The sequence below is a fragment of the Eschscholzia californica genome, unplaced genomic scaffold, assembly GCF_041429995.1.
Source record: "Eschscholzia californica isolate CP2 unplaced genomic scaffold, dmEscCali1.0.p SCAF_1, whole genome shotgun sequence".
Taxonomy (NCBI): domain Eukaryota; kingdom Viridiplantae; phylum Streptophyta; class Magnoliopsida; order Ranunculales; family Papaveraceae; genus Eschscholzia; species Eschscholzia californica.
The window spans coordinates 10,589,148-10,602,054 of NW_028238198.1; the positions used below are offsets into that span (position 1 = coordinate 10,589,148).

The 12,907-nt window shown below is 37.7% G+C and overlaps 1 long non-coding RNA gene across 1 annotated transcript; it reads right to left on the minus strand.

Annotated features, from left to right (window-relative positions):
• Positions 1-10,566: 10,566 nt before the first annotated feature.
• Positions 10,567-12,597, minus strand: LOC147564028 (uncharacterized). The gene is made up of 4 exons (XR_015225883.1): positions 12,424-12,597; positions 12,052-12,115; positions 11,186-11,234; positions 10,567-10,836 (listed from the first exon to the last, which is right to left on the minus strand). It is a non-coding gene; the product is annotated as an uncharacterized LOC147564028 (long non-coding RNA).
• Positions 12,598-12,907: the final 310 nt, after the last annotated feature.

Consider the following 12,907-nt stretch of genomic DNA (forward strand, 5'->3'; position numbering starts at 1 on the left):
ATAATCAAACATGGTCTTTAGTTCCTTATCAACATAATATGAATGTACTTGGGTGCAAGTGGGTATTCAAAATAAAGCAAAAGAGTGATGGAACTATTGAGAGATACAAAGCAAGACTTGTAGCAAAGGGGTTTCATCAACAAGAGGGGGTTGACTATGATGAAACTTTCAGTCCAGTGGTCAAAGCAAATACTATCAGGCTGATTCTTACTATAGCTATCACAAAAGATTGGCAAATAAAACAACTTGATGTCTCTAATGCTTTCTTGCATGGAGTTTTAGATGAAGATGTATTCATGATTCAACCACCTGGTTTTGTTAAACCAGGAACAGAGAAGCTTGTCTGTCATCTCCATAAGGCCCTATATGGCCTAAAACAGGCCCCAAGAGCATGGTTCAACAAATTTGCATCTTTTCTTCTGACTTATGGGTTTCAAAAGAGTAAGTCAGATCATTCAATGTTTACATATCATCAGGCATCAACAACAATGATATTACTACTTTATGTTGATGATATCATTTTGACTGGAAGCTCAATCTCTCATATTACTACTCTTATCAGTGACTTAAGCAAGAACTTCAAAATGAAGGATTTGGGGCCATTGTCTTATTTTTTGGGGATTGAAGTATCTACTGATGCAACCAAAGGGAAATTACTTCTAACACAGAATAAGTATACCCTACAACTTCTTCAGAAATCAAATTTACTTGATTCAAAGCCATCAAAATTACCAGTTTCTAGTGGGAAAAGAGTTTCACTTACAGAGGGTGATGAGCTCTCAAACCCCACTGAATACAGAAGCCTTGTGGGAGCCTTGCAATATCTTACTCTCACCAGACCAGATGTGTCTTTTGCAGTAAATTACACGGCTCAGTTCATGCACAAACCCACAACAGTACATTTAGTAGTAGTTAAAAAGATCCTAAGATACTTAAAAGGTTCAATGGGGTCTGGAATTACTTTATCCAGAGGATATCTTACTACATTTACTGCCTATTCAGATTCAGACTGGGCTGGATGCCCTGACTCGAGAAAATCAACAGGGGGATATTGTATTTTCTTAGGGTCGAGTCTTATTTCATGGAGTTCGAAAAAGCAAGCAACAGTGGCGAAATCATCTACAGAGGCCGAATACAAATCTTTATCTAACACAGCTACAGAGGTGGTGTGGTTATCATACCTTATGGATGAGCTTCGACTTCCTCTAAATCGACCTTTCCATCTGTTTTGTGACAACATCAGCGCAAAATACCTTGCTTCAAACCCTATTTTCCATGCCCGAACGAAGCACATTGAAGTCGACTTTCATTATGTTAGGGATTTAGTTGCAAATGGATCGGTATTGGTTAATCACATCCCAACAAAAGATCAGCTTGCAGATATCTTTACGAAAGGATTATCAGAAGATTTATTTCAAAAGTTTCGAGACAAACTGATGGTGTTTCGTCTCTCCTCACCATCGGTTTGAGGGGGGCTGTGGAAACTAGGGTTTCCTAGGGTTTCCTGGTAAGAGAATAAAGAGGAGATTAGGGCAACACTTGAGTTTATATTTGGTCAACATGAATTGGTCATATGTCAACAGGTATTGACCAAGCTCAGTCAACAGGACCGGCCCAAAGTGACTTCTCCAAGACTTGTCTAAAGGCAGCTTCTATTCCTGTCTAAAGGCCACCATCACCTGAAATAGAAACAAGAAAGATTGTTAACAAACTTTATTGTTTCAATTCAGTTTTCTGTTATTAGTTTTTGTTAGTTGTATAACTGTTTTTTTTCACCCTTTCTTCTCTAATCCTTTTCTATATAAAGAGAATTGTAAAGACAAGACAATTATTGAATAAAATAGAGTTGAGAGCTTCTTTTTACACTAGAGAAAAAATTCACTCAAATGAAGAAGAAGAGATCCCTAAGAGAAAATCTTGCATGGGTGGAGATTTTATGATACTATTGTTTTACTTTAGGTATGAAAAGATTTTGTTGATGAAAAGATGGACGTTTATATTTGAGAGAGAAAGAAGGGTTGGGAAAACTAATTTAGAAATGAAGTACGTGGGTGTAATGGAAGATACATGTGGGGGAGAGAGCCTTTAGTGGATAGTTTGTAACTTCTTAATGTATGTGGGAGAAAAAATAGGAATTATTAAGTAAATGACAGAAATAACCTCAGCTAGGGAACTTAATTACACAACTTTTTAAACCGTATAGATTTTGATTTCCATCCGTCAGATTCAAAAACCACACAATGAATGGACGGTCAGACTTATACTTTGAGTAACCGACCGAGCTGTTTTAATATAATAGATTATTTGTTCATGTTTAGGACAATTATTACAACGAAACCATACAAAAAAAAAGACAAAAAGGAAAAACCGTTGGCATTGCAGTCACTTAAAAATTCTCGGACAACATTTAGTAACCTTCTAACAAATTGATCAATGTCCTTCAAATTTACGTCCAAAACATTCTAAGGAATTAAAAAATTATATATCTTCGTGAGAATGACAATGAATAAGAACTTCTATGTGGATGAACAAATGATTCCTTTGAAGTTATACTACCTACAAAAGGAAAAAAAAGGATTAATTAACAAAAAAAACTGCAAAAGAAGAGAGTTACTTCAAACCAAAAATTTTACCTTTGCTCAATGAAATAGATTTTGAAATATAGTTTTGATTGCGTCCTAAATATGAGGAGATTAGTCTATGAAATTAGAGAGTTAGAAAAAATGCATGCAAAGGGAGAAGCGGGTAGATAAGTTGGTTTGTAACTCTTAAAGAACATTTCCAACATCTACATACATACAAACTACCACCATAGTTAATTATTTTTCAGAAACATGAATACAAAGAGAACAACATTAATAACACCCTTAAGAACAGACACCATTAATAAGAGGAAACTCATAAATTTACATAACACCGAACTATGAGAAATGATAGGAGAGAGCATGAAATTAAAGAAATAGATAAATCTCGCTCATTCTATTTTTTTCTTCTCTTGGTGATTATCTCCCTTATAATAAAATGGAACTCAGCATAGCTTTAAAACTTGAAGAATGCACAAATTAATGAATCTCTTGGCAGAAAAATCTAATAAAACATCAAAACTATTATTATCTATGGAACTTGGTGATAGTGAGTGAATTCGAGCATACCCCAAATAGGGCAGCCATTCCATTTATACTAGTAGAGTGAGACAGGAATTACAGTTAGGTCCTTACAAGTGGGAACACTAGCCAACTAACCCTTACAGAACATAACTAATTAACCCCTACATTACATACTATTGCTCTAACACCCCCCCTCAAGCTGAACGCCATTAATGAGTGAAAGCTTGGATCGAAGCTCTGCAAATCTTGTTGAGGAGAGGCCTTTAGTGAAAATGTCAGCTACTTGGGAGTCACCAGGAAGATAATGGACCTTGAGGCTGCCATCCTTAACCTGCTCACGCACGAAATGAAAATCAATGGCAGAGTGCTTCGTCTTGGAGTGAAGAACTGGATTAACAGACAAGTAAGTGGTGCTGATGTTGTCGCAGTATATGACTGGAGTTGAAGTAACCTTGATTCCTAACTCACGAAGTAAATTTTGGAGCCATTTAATCTCGACTGAAGTATGAGACACTGCCCGAAACTCGGCTTCTGTGGATGATCTCGCCACTGTTTGTTGTGTCTTTGATGCCCAAATGATGAGATTAGGTCCAAGATAAACACATGAACCAGTGGTGGATCGACGATCATCCGGTGATCCTGCCCAATCGGCGTCGGAATAGCCAAGAAGATGATGACTTGAAGCTTTTTGAAAACAGAGACCAATATCAATTGTCCCTTTTAGATAACGTAAGATTCTCTTTGCAGCTATTAGATGAGTAGAAGAAGGCTTATGCATAAACTTGGAGACTTGATTGACGGAGTAAGTGATGTCCGGACGAGTTAATGTCAAGTATTGTAGGGCTCCAACCAGACTTCGAAAAATTTGAGGATCTTCAAGTGGAACACCTGCTGATTTCGATAGTTTGGTCCCTGTAATTACAGGTGTTGATATTGGTTTCGAAGAATTGAGTCCAAACCGATGAAGAAGATCATTAATGTATTTCTTCTGTGTTAACTTTAGGTGTCTGTGATCCCTTGAAGCTTCCATCCCTAAAAAGTAACTCAAAACACCCATGTCTGTCATTTCAAATGATAATTTGAGGTGTTTAATTAGTTGAATGAGATCAGTGGATGAAGACCCTGTAACCAAAATGTCATCGACATAGAGAAGAAGAATGATAATCGAATTTGATCGTCGAAGATAGAACATTGAAGAGTCAGAGATCGACTGTGTAAAATTCAATTTGAGAAGACAATCACTGAACTTCTTGTGCCAAGCCCTAGGGGCTTGCTTTAAACCATAGAGAGCCTTGTTCAATTTGCAGACATGTGTAGGAAATTCAGGATTGAGAAACCCCTTTGGTTGAGACATGTACACAGCTTCATCGAGATCCCCATTGAGAAAAGCATTTTTGACGTCCAATTGCCTAATTTCCCAATTACCAGTTACTGCTAGAGAGAGAACCGTTCGTATTGTTTCAGGACGAACCACTGGGCTGAAGGTTTCGTCGTAATCGATCCCAGCTTGTTGTGAATATCCACGAGCTACCAGGCGAGCCTTGTAGCGAAGAACAGAGCCATCTGGCCTCTGTTTTATCTTATAAATCCATTTCGAGTCAACTAAATTCATATTGGGATTACGAGGGATCAAAGTCCACGTATTATTCTTTTGTAACGCATTGATTTCATCCTCCATAGCCGATACCCATTGTTGAACCTTCGAGGCTTGAGCAAATGTATGAGGTTCCTGCAACAGAAAACTTGAAGAAGAATTAGTAGTAAGAAGGATTTTGGGTTTTCTGGTTCCATCTCGACTCCTCGTGATCATTGGATGGGAAGAAATTGAGGTTGGTTTAGGGTTTTGAGAGGAAGGAGGCTCGATTTGATTCAAAACAGAATTAGGGTTTTGGGTAAGTAAGGGCTGATTTTCTGTGGAAGAAGAAGGAGAAAGAGGAAAGGTAGCGTGGGGAACACCACTCTGACTAGGAGCAGCAGCGGTGGACACGTCCTGATTTGGGACCACGTCAGTAGTGGTCGGTGGGTGGACGTGGAGACCAGAAGGAGACGCAGCCGTTAGGGGTGGGACCACTGACAAGTCAGACGACCGTTGGACAGTGTTAGTGGAGAGAGGACGACGAGTGGGACGAATATTCTCAAATCCAGGTGGAATTCGCGGAGTGGGTGGAGACCGAGTGCTTGGATTGGATAATAACGAACGGTTAAGATTAGAAGACAAAGGAAGATCAGGGACCGTCCGATGTAATATTAGAGGAGAAGATTGGCTGTTTGGAGAAGAAGACGAACCAGGTGAAGAAGATGAGAATGGAAACAGAGTCTCATCAAAGATAACATTGCGAGAGACATACATTCGTGAAGAGGTGACATCAAGACACAAGTAACCTTTATGTTGAGAGCTGTAGCCGAGGAACACACATGGTGTGGTCTTGACATCAAGTTTGGAAGATCGATATGGAGTAAGGAGAGGGAAGCAACGACAGCCGAAAATCCGAAACAATGTGTAATCAGGATTCGAATTAAACAGAATTTCAAATGGAGATTTGTTCTTTAGAACATGAGAGGGAAGTCTATTAATGGTGTATACGGCTGTTTTAAAAGCCTCTGGCCAGTAGATTTTTGGAACAGAAGAGTGATGAAGGAGACACAGAGATGTCTCTACAATATGGCGAATCTTCCTTTCAGCAACCCCATTCTGTTGGGGTGTGTGAGGGCAAGATCTTCTATGATGGATTCCATTTGTGATTAGGAAATTTGAAAACTCATGGCTAATATACTCACCTCCTCCATCTGATTGCAAAATTTTTATAGGGTTTGAAAATTGTTTTTCCACAAACACTTTGAAGTTTTTGAAATGAAAAGGAACCTCTGATTTGTTTTTCATGAAATAAATCCATGTGAATCTTGTATAATCATCAATTAAGAGCAAGAAATAACGAAAACCAGATTTAGAAAGAACAGGTGATGGTCCCCAAACATCACTATGTATAATCTCATTAGGATAAACAGATGTATGTTGAACATTCTTAAAAGATAATTGATGATGTTTGCCTGAAATACACCCAATACATATAGAATTGTTCTTTTTAGATGTAAATAATGGTAAAACATCTTTTGAAATTAGGGAATTTAAATTTCTTTGATGAAGATGAGCAAGACGACAGTGCCACACATCTGGTGTTGCTCGAGTACCAGTGGACATTGATTGAGCAAAAAGAGAGAAGGATGAAGAAGGATTGATGGTGGTTGAGACACGAAACAGCCCATCTCTAATCGTGCCTTCGAGGAGTATCTTCATGGATTGAAGATCCTGAACATAGAAACCACCACGATTAAAAACAACTTGACAATTGAAGTCTTTAAGAAGATGAGAGATGGAGATTAGATTTTTCTTAAAGGAGGGAACAATAAGAACATTTCGAAGAGTAAAAGAGGGAGTTAGGGAATAGTTACCAACACCCGAGACAGAAGCAGAGGAGCCATTACCCACTATAACCTGATCAGGAGGATGAATATCAGACCGAGAGCTTAAAGAAGCATTATCAGATGCTATGTGTGAGGTTGCACCTGAATCCACATACCAATTTGGATCTGGTGGAAGAGAATCAATTCCCAAGGCAGCAAATGATGTAGAGAGGTCATTTTGTCGAGTGAGATGGAAGCATTGACGTGCTGAGTGACCAATCTTTCCACAATACTGGCAAGTTAATGGTGGTTTGCCAAGAACAGAGGGAGATTGTTGTCTGAAGTTACCTCTTCCAGAGAAGGACCCACGACCACGACCTCGAGAAGCATAGCCTCGACCACGACCACGAGTTGAAGTTACAGGTGGTGAAGGGTGTTGAGAGTAGAGAGCAGTGGGTTGTGGGTTTGATGAATGAAGAAGTTGAAGACGAAATTCATGGGTGAGAAGTTGAGAGTGAAGTTCAGAGAAGGTGGGAGGGATAAGCCGAGTAGTGATGGAGGTGACAAATCCCTCATATTCAGATCCAAGACCAGATAGGACTATGAGAACCAACTCATCATCTGAGACAGGGTGGCCAATAGCTGCTAATGAATCAGTGATTCCTTTGAGACGAAGGAAAAACTCAGAGATGGTGAGAGATCCCTTTTTGGAAGTTTGTAATTGAAGCTTAAGATTCATAAGTCTAGCCGAGTTGAAAGAGGAGAAACTCTTTTCTAATGAATCCCAGACTGCTTTCGAGGATGTCAATCCAAGAACTTGAGTGAGTATTGGCTCTGTAAGAGTGGCATTAAGCCAAGAGAGGAGCATCTGATCAACCCTGTACCAGTATGCAAAATCAGGATTAGGAACAGGAGCAGAGGAAGAAGATGAGCTGGTTGATAGAAACTCAGGTGGTGAAGGGTGAGAGCCATTAACAAACTTATAAAGGTCTTGAGAGTGTAAAATAGGTAAGAGCTGACTCTTCCAGAGTAAGTAGTTGGTATTATCCAATCTAATGGAAACAAGATTGGCAATGTTAGTGAGTGTTGGAAGAGATGAAACAGAGGTGGAAGAGGTGGGGAAGGAGGAGGTACCATCGGGAGAGGATATTTGAAAAGTAGAGTCAGCCATTGAAAGAAAAAGAAAGAAAAGAATAGCAGACGAAGAAGAAGAAGAAGATGAAGATGAGGAAGAAGATGAAAGTCACAAGACCCAAGAGAATCAGAGAGGCGGCTCTGATACCATGATAGTGAGTGAATTCGAGCATACCCCAAATAGGGCAGCCATTCCATTTATACTAGTAGAGTGAGACAGGAATTACAGTTAGGTCCTTACAAGTGGGAACACTAGCCAACTAACCCTTACAGAACATAACTAATTAACCCCTACATTACATACTATTGCTCTAACACTTGGTGAAGGATAAAGGATGTGAATCTATGAAATAAAAATTAACAAATTAAATGATTCTTCATTGTTTCCATGTGAAAAGAAAAACCAAGGCAAAAGAACAAATTTGGAGGGAGGAGAAGATAAAGATCGACTGGTAGGGGAAAATCAATGCAAGATTTTCTTTATTTGGTCTGCTCGACTCTATCTCCGTCCCACGATTCTCTCCCCTATTCTAGATGGGAAAATGTAAATTACACTACTAACCCTTTAACTCAATTTTTAGAAATTAACATATAGTATTGAGGATATTTTTATTAGGTAGTTAGTACTCCTACTTTTTTGTATCCTTTACATTAAGTCATTAATAACCGTGAGATGGATTGGATGTTTGTGTATCAACATTTAAGATTCACAAATAAAAATTGAAAGGTTAAGATTTATAAATGCCACTTATGACATGGCAAAAAAACCTAGTTGAATTGTTATATAGATGTTTGTTGAATTTTGATTTTTTTTTCTACGGACTTGTTTAGAATTTTGAAGCAAATTCGAACTTATTAGCTTGTTGTCTTTACTAGGAACAGTCACTCTTGAAGTTACTAGTTTTTTGATGTCTATTTGATGGAGACCATCTTCCTATTGGGCCTCACGGCCATGGTGATAGTGGGCCTCACGGTTAAGAAGCTACATTAGCGTAGTTTCTATAATTAAGTAATTAGGGTTTCCATAATTATGAGTCTTAGCAATCAAGGAAAGTATTATTAGTAGTTATCTTATTTCCTTATTTGAGGTTATATAGGAAAATACAATCTCTATATAAGAGAAGTCTAGTCTGTCTTTGTTAACCAGATCAGAGAATATTATCAACCAAGTTTATTATTAATCAAGTTTATTGTTTATCGTTATTTTATCAGTTTTATTTCGTTAGTTTAGTTTATTAACAATGGTGAATTCCATTACTTTTACGCTTCCGCAACAATCTACATCAGCTGGTATTCATAGCTTTAAGAATCTGGGAACAGATAATTTTTTTTAAATACTTCTCATCTTGAATGTTGGAATAATCTTCCGCGTTTAGGTTGGGATCCTTTAAGAGATGCACAACAACTCTATGTTGATCGAAAAGATCAAAACAAAATTAATGTCGATTCCAAAATTCCTATGTTTGATTATCAATATCATATAGATTTTTGGATTCAACAGATGGAAGATTGGTTTATAAACCAAGAAGTCCATGACGAAGATAAGGTTTTTTTCATCGAACAACACTTGTCTAAAAGAGTCTATGAAAAATTCAACGAGATGGAGACTCATTGATCAAGGAAAAAAATTCGTCGACGATTGGACTACATTGAAAAACATCTTTAGGTATGTTTTTCTTCCTTTAGATGAATACTTATCTTTTATAGAATCTCAAATCCAATCGAACAAATTATTATCCGAAATTCCTTCGACTACCATGGTCAATATTATTGAAGGAAAGGTTTTTGATAAAAAAATCCTAGTTTTTCAATAATGAAGGAAGAAAATTTCGATGAGACAGATCAAGAAGAAGAAATTCAACTGACTATCACAAGCTCGAATAAGTTGTTTGATCCATATATGATTCCGGGAGACGAATTAGTTGTGTCGAATCATAAAATACTTTATCCTCCATTGATTTCTTCATGGCTTTCAACTTCAAAGAATCATACAAACCAATCTTCATGGCCATCCATTGTTTTTCCAAGAACAAGACAGGTTGTATATGTGACCTCTTTCGTCAAACTAAAAGACGACGGACGATGTCGCAATTTACTAGACGTATCTACGTTGGTATTGCTTTTGCGAGTATCTTGGCAATATATGTTTCACATTATAATTGGTGATATTGTCAATATTTTTCTTCTTCGGATTTTCGGCAATTTTCGTGAAAAGTGGGAACTAAGGATTGCCTTCAAACTCGTCGTCGAAGTTACCTTCAACATCGTTGATATATATCCTCATTACTTGGACGATCCGCTTTATGACAACACCAACTTGGGGGCAAGTTGTTCCGCAGCGGGGGAGTATGATGGAGACCATCTTCCTATTGGGCCTCACGGCCATGGTGATAGTGGGCCTCACGGTTAAGAAGCTACATTAGCGTAGTTTCTATAATTAAGTAATTAGGATTTCCATAATTATGAGTCTTAGCAATCAAGGAAAGTATTATTAGTAGTTATCTTATTTCCTTATTTGAGGCTATATAGGAAAGTACAATCTCTATATAAGAGAAGTCTAGTCTGTCTTTGTTAACCAGATCAGAGAATATTATCAACCAAGTTAATTATTAATCAAGTTTATTATTTATCGTTATTTTATCAGTTTTATTTCGTTAGTTTAGTTTATTAACAATGGTGGATTCCATTACTTTTACGCTTCCGCAACAATCTACATCACTATTTGATCAAAGATATATAATTTGAACAATGTTCATTTTTGAGGGTTGGACCTAGCTGTGCTTGAGAGGACCGAAAAGGTCTAGAGTTGTTCCCCAATGGACGGCACGACCAAAAACAACTCGGTGTGCTCGTTTTTAGCCACACTGAGTTGTTTCAATATGCCACGGCTAAACAGGCTGAGTATAGGCAGAGGAAAGGGTTCTAAAAAGAAAATTATCATCGTAGGAGACAACCTATTAGTAATCAAAGCATTACAAAGCACATCCTCAAGTGTGTCATTGACAAAACATAACTAGCTAATAAAAACTAAACATATATAGAAATAAGTGTTTTTTCAAGTTAAATCTGCAAGCCAAAAGTTGTCTCCATGAAAAGCACCGTCGACTTTAGTTGCTGCTTTCAGATTCGGTAACCGGTTCTGAACTTTCAAGTTCCTTCTTTTCCTCTGGCTTTTTAGGCATTACTATAAACTCTGTAAGGGAAGCAACAAGAGAAAAATCATTGGAGAGCCAACATTTAGGATTACTGGATTCTACTGCTCTTTGTTAGAAGCATTAGGAACACTAAAAAAGGCGAAGCAAAGAGACAAGAAAACAGTTTCTTCTATTTTTCCGGTATACACGTCTGACTATCGCGATCCTTATGAAAGAAGGAAAATAATCTTCTAGAAGCTCTTAGACTAAAATTGAATAATAGCACCAAAAACATCAGATTTGTTTCTTGGATATATATATATATATATCTGGATCCAAACCATTAGTAACACAGATTACTTTTACCTACTACAGAACCAAAGCAATCCCATTAGTTGTGTTACTAACCTCCATTACTTGAAATGTAGGGCAAGTCCACAGTTAGACGCCTTAAAGACTGCACAAAACAATGAAATAGCAATGAAATACTCAAACTAGTAACTTATATACTACAGAGCAATTCATAAATTTGCTTCAATCTTATGGGAAGAAAAGAAATAAAAGCAAAGAAAGAACAAACACGTAGAAATGAAGAATAAATATGGACTTTTTTCATGATTGGCACATAGCTAGATAAATAAGACAGACTAATTGGTCACATTTATATAAAAATACTAACGAATAGATAACTTTCTTTTTGAAACTCAGATTGAATGTATCGAAACAGAAAAGTTGTAGTAACTCCCAAAATTAAAAAAAAAAAAAACAAGCCAAGACGCTCGGAAAGCCAACTAAGAAAGATATAAACATAAAAGTGGATGAACTACGAAGGATGTAACCTAAGGCGACCCACACCCAAATACTTGACAAAAATCACAATATTACCCAAAAGCTTCCCAATCAATCACTAGTAAAAGCATAGAAGGTCAGGATTCTAGACACTGATTGCCCCTAGACTAACAAAAAATATAACTTTGGATTAAATGACAAGAAAACTCTTGATCTGCTAAAAACCTTTCCGAGATAATTTGAGAAACCAAACTTGGTTGGGTGAATGGGTAGCTTTCCGCCAAGGATTGCGAGATGCAGTCCTCGGATGTGGTCGGGGTTCTTAAAAGCCATGGTGACATCGATGGCGGAAATTTTTGAGGTCAGTCGGATCTAATTTGTGTTGCCTCAAGGCCTGCAAGATGCTAAGCGGGGGCTCTATGTTTGTAGCAAGAAAAGAAAGGACAAGAAACTAAAGAAAGATCAAGAGGAAACTAGAGACATACCCTCAACTTCGCCCTCTGTTCCAGACATTTTGGTTTACCTGAGTAAGCTGATGGGCCATTTTCCCTGGTTTTAGAAGAAAGCAATTGATAAGCTGAATTAGTCTTTTTTTTTTCTTTCTTTTTCTTATCATTAATTAAATCAGAATTCTATCTGCCAGAATTAACATATAATATCTATATTCATGTTGGTGCTGGGAACTCGAACAAAATTACTACACTACAAAAGTTTCAAGTTACTATGTAAATTAATAGCCCTAAAATAAGAAGAAGTACAAAAAACAGTATTAGTGGAAAACGTAGAAGATGGAAAACCTAGCTAAAAAGAGAGTAATGAAAAAGTAGGATGGAAATAAGAGATGAATGTTTGCAAACCAGATGGGAGATGGACCGTAAAGAAATTTGCGGTAGAGCTCAACCCTTTCCTCCTTGCTCAACTTCATTGATATTTCTTGCTAACAATTATCTCTTTTGCAAACTCAACACAGACGGATAAAAGTAGGGTTTTAATTAACTCCCGTCTTTTAAAGGAGAGTTTGTTGTCGCTATATCTCTCTCTACTAAAACCCCAATCATATGTAGGGCTGGGAAAAGGTCCGATAATCCGAGACCTGGCAATAAGCGTCTGGTCCGCTAAGATCCGAAGACCGGAAAAAGGGCGAGGTGGGCTCAACCGGCCCGTTTAGACGGGCTCTGGCGGTCAGGACACAGGCAGAGCTCTCTGTCCGACGTCCGACCCAATAAGTCCGCCCGAGAGCCCGCGAATTTAGAACCCGTCAGGTTTAGGTACCATGATCCAACGGCTTAGGTTCGTACCTTCTCCCATCATATTTAGAGTTAAATATATAAACTTAGTTTT